Source organism: Bombina bombina, chromosome 11 (assembly GCF_027579735.1).
Source record: "Bombina bombina isolate aBomBom1 chromosome 11, aBomBom1.pri, whole genome shotgun sequence".
Lineage (NCBI taxonomy): Eukaryota > Metazoa > Chordata > Amphibia > Anura > Bombinatoridae > Bombina > Bombina bombina.
The window spans coordinates 163,113,517-163,121,410 of NC_069509.1; positions in this window are offsets into that span (position 1 = coordinate 163,113,517).

The following is a 7,894-nucleotide window of genomic DNA, read 5'->3' on the forward strand; positions in this document are numbered from 1 at the left end:
CAAACCGTTAGCTTAAAGAAAAATTGACTTTTATATTATTAAAAAGCAAGTTATAGCACATCTATCTTCATTACAACTGATGAATTAAACTCCACCTAAACTATCACTAACATTTCGGATCTGATTTTAAAAAGGGGAGAGTTTACCATCACTTTAACTGCAAAGGCTCGATTGCAAATCTATATTTATCTATATATGTTTACATATGTATTTATGTGGTTATATGTGTATATATGTCTGTAAATACATATATACATACATATAAATACATATGTACACATATATAGGCATATATATATATATATATATATATATATACACACACATACCTATACCTCTTTAGACATGTATATGTGTCTCAAAGTTAAAACCCTTTGTCTGCTTTTTTTTTTTTCAAACACCTGAGATCTAATATCTTTGAGCCTTTAACTTTTTGTGCAATATTTGTTTTTACTATTTATTTATTATATAGATTTATTATGAGTGTAACTGTACTTTGTAATGCATTTTTGATGTGTTTTGTGACACTTTTTGGAAACAGTTAACCACAACTCTGAGCTAATCATTCTAGCGTAGATCGTGTTTACTTTCAACTTGTAATACAAGCAGTAAACCCGACAAGCGCAAACACCCGTGATAAACCCCTTATCGCTCACACGCAAACTTTAGCGCTCCACTCATAATATGACCCTATATGTTGCAAAGTTGTTTTACTACACATAATTAAAAAGGTTATATTACAGTCGCAATGTGTTTGATGTCCTTTAAACCTGACCTCCTTCTGGGTCCTGATTAACTCTGGACAAAACAAACAATTTCCCAATTTAAGCCTGTTCCTCATCACTTTGGCTGAAAAATGGGGCTCACAATGCATCTCTGCGGTAGACTAGCTAACATATTGAGTTCTCTAAATGATGAACTTGCTTACCTCAAATATGCTCCATGGTGGGGCTGGAAGTCTTGGTTAACGGATCTTCTCTTTATATTGACCATCAGACCCAAGCAATGTACTCAGTAGAATAGGTACTCTTGGTATACCAGTCTACATTACTGTATATCCTCCTCTGGGGCCTCACCTAAATAGCTATCTCACTTTCCTAGGGGGTGGGGCAAGAGGGGAAAAGTATCTTCTTTCCTTGCTGTGCACAGCACACAAGACCTGTAAAAAAGTATTACTCTGCAAATTCAGGGGTTGCATAGCACCTCACTGCACCCCTTACAATTGGCACTGATCTGTTGTCATTTTGAAACCATATAGGGGCCAAATTATCAAGCCCCTATTTCCGCGCGAGTCTTCAGGCTTGCCAGAAACAGCAGTTATGATGCAGCGGTCTTAAGATTGATCCAAAACTTGTCCGCCTGCTCCGAGGCTGCGGACATCATTCTGCCCGATCCTATACGATCGATCTGATTGACACCCCCTCTGCAGGGGGAGGCATTGCACAAGCAGTTCACTAGAACTGCATGTGCAATGATAAATGCCTTGCATGTGCAAGGATAAAAGTTTGCTAAACAATCTTAACAACAGACAGCAGTATATCTGCCAGAGATATTGATCAAAACTAGCAGCAATTCTATAAGAACTATATCAAACCAGCTCAAATAATATAAGATCTTGGAATAGCATGAAACGATATTAGAAACTTTATCTACTTGTCCTATCAGTTTCATAAAATCTTTAATTAAATCTGTTATGAAATAACCTATTAGATACATTGTTGCTACGATTTTTTATACCAAATATCTGTATTGTTTTAAATGTTTTAAATGGTTTAGGTTACTCTATACCCAATATATGTCAGGTTTGTAACACCTGTTTGTTATAATATATTAGAAGATCCTCATTGTTTTTATTTTTTGGGAGACGTCCCTTATCTATTATTACATTGGTACAAAAGCAATTAATTAATTAATTTTTTAGACAAATTTTATTGTTTTTAACAGGTTATTTAACCTTTGAATAAATTCATTATGTTGAACATTCTTTTTTATATATTTTATTTCCGTGCTTCACAGCGCTGCTAATTACTATTACTAACAATGATAAATGCCGACAGTGTATGCTGTCGCCATTCATCAATGTCTGTCTGACATGATCCACTGAACGGATCATGACGGACAGACCGATGATAAATCGGCCCCTTAGTATCTATATATTTGCTTATCTATTTTTCTTTTTATCTTTTTATCATTTATCTTTCTATCAATCTATTCATATCTCTCTATTTGGTTTTCCCATGATCTATTTATCATCTATATGTCTATCTGTCTATCTATCTATCTATCTATCTATCCATGAGACATTTAGGACAAAATAGACTCTTATTGAGTATTTTCCAAAAGTCAATGCTTTGTTATGTTGCATTGTAATATTGGTAGTGATGTCGCGAATAGTTCGCCGGCGAATAGTTCCTGGCGAACATAGCTTGTTCGCGTTCGCGGCGGGCAAACATATGCGATGTTCGATCCGCCCCCTTTTCATCATCATTGAGTAAAACTTTGACCCTGTACCTCACAGTCAGTAGACACATTCCAGCCAATCAGCAGCAGACCCTCCCTCCCAGACCCTCCTACCTCCTGGACAGCATCCATTTTAGATTCATTTGGATAAGCTGCATTCTTAGTGAGAGGAGGGACAGTGTAGCTGCTGCTGATTTAAAAGGGAAATCGATAGCTAGGCTAGTGTATTCAGTGTCCACTACAGTCCTGAATGACTCATCTGATCTCTGCTGTAAGGACAGCACCCCAAAAAGCCCTTTTTAGGGCTAGAACATCAGTCTGCTTTTTTCCTGTGTAATCTAATTGCAGTTGCCTGCCTGCCTGCCAGCGTGTGTGTCAGGCTCACAGCGTATACTGTGCCCACTTGCCCTGTGCCACCACTTATATCTGGTGTAACAGTAGTATACATTTAAAAAAAACAACAGTTTTTTGACTGTGTTAAATAATAGCAGTCAGTTTCCTTCACACGTGTGCGCTTCAGTGCCTGCCTGCCAGGGCACAGTGTCACCCCAGTGCAACTCATATCTGGTGTAACAGTAGTGTACATTTAAAAAAAAAACAAGTTTTTTGACTGTGTTAAATAATAGCAGTCAGTTTCCTTCACACGCGTGCGTTTCAGTGCCTGCCTGCCAGGGCACAGTGTCACCCCAGTGCAACTCATATCTGGTATAACAGTAGTGTACATTTAAAAAAACCAACACTTTTTTGACTGTGTTAAATAATAGCAGTCAGTTTCCTTCACACGTGTGCGTTTTAGTGCCTGCCAGGGCACAGTGTCACCCCAGGGCAACTCATATCTGGTGTAACAGTAGTGTACATTTAAAAAAAAAAAAACTTTTTTGACTGTGTTAAATAATAGCAGTCAGTTTCCTTCACACGTGTGCGTTTCAGTGCCTGCCAGGGCACAGTGTCACCCCAGTGCAACTCATATCTGGTGTAACAGTAGTGTACATTTAAAAAAACAACACTTTTTTGACTGTGTTAAATAATAGCAGTCAGTTTCCTTCACACGTGTGCGTTTTAGTGCCTGCCAGGGCACAGTGTCACCCCAGTGCAACTCATATCTGGTGTAACAGTAGTGTACATTTAAAAAAAAATACAATTTTGACTGTAATAGATTGAATAGCAATTAGTTGTCTGCAAGCGTGTGTGTCAGGCCTACAGCGTGTACTCTGCCAACTTCTGCCAGTGCACAGTGCCACTCATATCTGTTGTCACAGTAGCTTGCACGCATAGTACCACTAATCGAAAAAAAAATGACAGGCAGAGGCAGGCCAACCCGCAGGGGCTGTCGTGTTTGTGGTGCTGTGATTCCCTTTGGCCCTAGAATAATGCCCAGTGTTCAGAGGCCACATACCCCGAACTCGAACAGTTCTGAGGACATAGTTGACTGGCTAACACAGGACAACCAATCTTCTACAGCTTCCGCTCGGAACCTTGATGCACCATCCTCCTCCAGCTTAGCTTCGGGCACCTCTCAAGTTACCACTCGCCCGCCTGCCGCCACCACCAACACTAGCACCACAGCCGCTTCACTTGATCTGTCAGAGGAGTTATTTACACATGAGTTGGAAGAAATGAGTGATAGTGATGCGCAACCATTATTGCCAGAGGATGTAGATAACAGGGATATGTCTCAGTCAGGCAGCATTACACACATGGACGTACGGTGTGATGATGATGATGTTGTACCCGCTGCTGCTTCCTTTGCTGAGTTGTCAGATACAAGTGAAGCGGTTGATGATGACGATGCGTCCGTGGATGTCACGTGGGTGCCCGCTAGAAGAGAAGAAGAAGAGGGGGAAAGTTCAGATGGGGAGACAGAGAGGAGGAGGAGACGAGTTAGAAGCAGGGGGAGGTTGTCGCAAGGAGCTAGTGGCACAGTCAAACAGCATGCATCGGCACCCAGGGTCAGCCAGACAGCACGCCACTCAATGCATGCTGTTGCCACCACCAGAATGCCGTCATTGCAGAGCTCAGCAGTGTGGCATTTTTTTTGTGTGTCTGCCTCTGACAACAGCGATGCCATTTGCAACCTGTGCCAAAAGAAACTGAGTTGTGGGAAGTCCAACACCCACCTAGGTACAACTGCTTTGCGGAGGCACATGATTGCACATCACAAACGCCTATGGGATCAACACATGAGTACAAGCAGCACACAAACTCAAAGCCGCCATCCTCCTCCTGGTCCAGCATCTTCAGCCACGTCAACCACTGCTGTCCTTCTTGCCCCCTCTCAACCATCTGCCACTCCGTGTCTCGCCTTGAGCAGTTCCTGCTCATCTGCCCACAGTCAGGTGTCTGTCAAGGACATGCTTGAGCGTAAGAAGCCAATGTCACAAAGTCACCCCCTTGCCCGGCATCTGACAGCTGGCTTGTCTGAACTCTTAGCCCGCCAGCTTTTAACATACAAGCTGGTGGAGTCTGAGGCGTTCAAAAAATTTGTAGCTATTGGGACACCGCAGTGGAAGGTACCCGGCCAAAATTTCTTGGCACAAAAGGCAATCCCCAACCTGTACTCGATTGTGCAAAAGGAAGTAATGGCATGTCTGGCACACAGTGTTGGAGCAAGGGTCCATCTGACCACTGATACCTGGTCTGCAAAGCATGGTCAGGGCAGGTATATCACCTACACTGCGCATTGGGTAAACCTGCTGACGGCTCCCAAGCATGGAATGCGTGGCTCTGCAGAGGAGTTGGTGACACCGCCACGACTTGCAGGCAGGCCTGCTGCCACCTCCTCTACTCCTCCTACTCCATCCTCTTCCATAACCTCCTTGGCTGAGTCCTCTTCTGCTGCTGCGTCTTGCTCCACATCAACGGCACCCCCCCAGCTCCCCAGGTACTATTCCACATCCTGGATACGGCAGTGTCACGTCGTCTTGGGGTTGACTTGCCTGAGAGTCACACTGGACCAGCACTCCTGTCCGCCCTGAACGCACAGGTGGATCAGTGGCTGACTCCGCACCAACTGGAGATCGGCAAAGTGGTTAGTGACAATGGAAGAAATTTGGTGGCGGCATTGAATTTAGGCAAGTTGACACATGTGCCGTGCATGGCACATGTGTGTAATCTAATCGTACAACGCTTTGTTCATAAGTACCCAGGCTTACAGGACATCCTGAAGCAGGCCAGTGAGGCGCTTGATTTGCGACAGCCCGACACATTGGAATTCAACACTCCTAATGTTCGACCGCCTGCTCCAACAAGAAAAAGCCGCTAACGACTATTTGTATGACCGGGGTGCTAGGACAGCCTCTGCGGAGCTGGGAATTTTTTTTGCCACGTTACTGGACGCTCATGCGCAATGCCTGTAGGCTCATGCATCCTTTTAAGGAGGTGACAAACCTAGTCAGTCGCACCGAAGGCACCATCAGCGACATCATACCATTTGTTTTCTTCCTGGAGCATGCCCTGCGAAGAGTGCTGGATCAGGCCGTAGATGAGCGTGAAGAGGAAGAGGAAGAGTTGTGGTCACCATCACCACCAGAAACAGCCTTATCAGCATTGCTTGCTGGACCTGTGGCAACGCTGGAAGAGGATTGTGAGGAAGAGGAGTCAGGGGAGGAATGTGGAGGAGGAAGACCAACCACAACAGGCATCCCAGGGTGCTCGTTGTCACCTATCTGGTACCCGTGGTGTTGTACGTGGCTGGGGGGAAGAACATACCTTCAGTGAGATCACTGAGGATGAGGAACGGGACATGAGTAGCTCGGCATCCAACCTTGTGCAAATGGGGTCTTTCATGCTGTCGTGCCTGTTGAGGGACCCTTGTATAAAAAGGCTGAAGGAGAATGACCTGTACTGGGTGTCCACGCTACTAGACCCCCGGTATAAGCATAAAGTGCCTGAAATGTTACCGAATTACCGCAAGTCGGAAAGGATGCAGCAGTTCCAAAATAAATTAAAAAGTATGCTTTACACAGCGTATAAGGGTGATGTCACAGCACAACGGAAATCTAACAGGGGAAGAGGTGAAAGTAATCCTCCTCCTCCCACCACCACGCCGGCAAGGACAGGACGCTTTACAGACGTGTTGTTGATGGAGGACATGCAGAGCTTTTTAAGTCCTATGCATCGCCACAGCCCTTCGGGGTCCACCCTCAGAGAATGACTCAACCGTCAGGTAGCAGACTACCTCGCATTAACTGCAGATATCGACACTCTGAAGAGCGATGAACCCCTTGACTACTGGGTGTGCAGGCTTGACCTGTTGCCTGAGCTATCCCAATTTGCGATACAATTTCTGGCTTGCCCTGCTTCAAGTGTCCTGTCAGAAAGGACCTTCAGTGCAGCAGGAGGTATTGTCACTGAGAAGAGAAGTCGCCTAGGTCAAAAAAGTCTAGATTACCTCACCTTTATTAAGATGAATGAGGGATGGATCCCGAAGGGACTGACAGTGGGCGATACATTCGACTAAAAAAGGCCTGATGAGATGAGCTGCCTTGGGCTAAAAATGGTCCACACGCTGCTGTATTTTATCTCTGAATGCCGGATGACTTGCGTGACTTATCCGCCACCAACTAGGGTTCAAGCCGCAATGTTTTAGGGCACTTTCGGCCTGGGAAACAAACATCAATTTTTCTGGCCGCTGCTACAGCAGCGGCTGCAACAATACTTAATTTTTCAGTCATGTGTACATGCCTAATTTTTCTGGCCTCTGGTGCTGCACTGTGGCTTCAAAAACCAAACCAAAAAAAAGGCACATAAAAGGGATTAAACTGATAGGAATAGTACTACTTAACACACCACTCCTATCTGGTGGCACATTAGATTGCACGCGCAGTGCCCCAAATTTGAAGTAGGAGGTCCGACCAAGCATCTTTTTCCATCTCCCGGTTCCTAAAATCGATGCCATATACACGTCCCCTGATAGGGGATGTAACAGGGATTAAACTGATAGGAAAAGTACTACTTAACACACCTTATTATAACGCAGAGAGAGGCAACAGAGAGAGAGGAGTCTGAAGAAGAGGAGTCAGAGGAGGAAGGTGGCTTTGAGGAGGTGGAAGACCAAACACAGCAGGCGTCCCAGGGGGCTTGTTGTCACCTTTCGGGGACCCTTGGTGTTGTACGTGGCTGGATGGAGGAAGAGACCTTCAATGACATCAGTGAGGACAAGGAACGGGACATGGCTAGCTTGGTATCCAACCTTGTGCAAATGGACTGTTTGCGGTTGTTTGCGGTGCGTTAAACGGGGAGTTTGGTCTGTCACTGTGAAGCGGGCGTAACCCTTACACTACCTGATCGATACAACATCATACCTGATGTTTTAAAGCACGTTATTCCAAACAATTTAGGAATGTTAGGTGATTTATGCCCTTTATGGATTAAAACCAGACATCAACTATGTAATTTTCCATGGGAGTTTTGCCATGGATCCCCCTCCGGCATG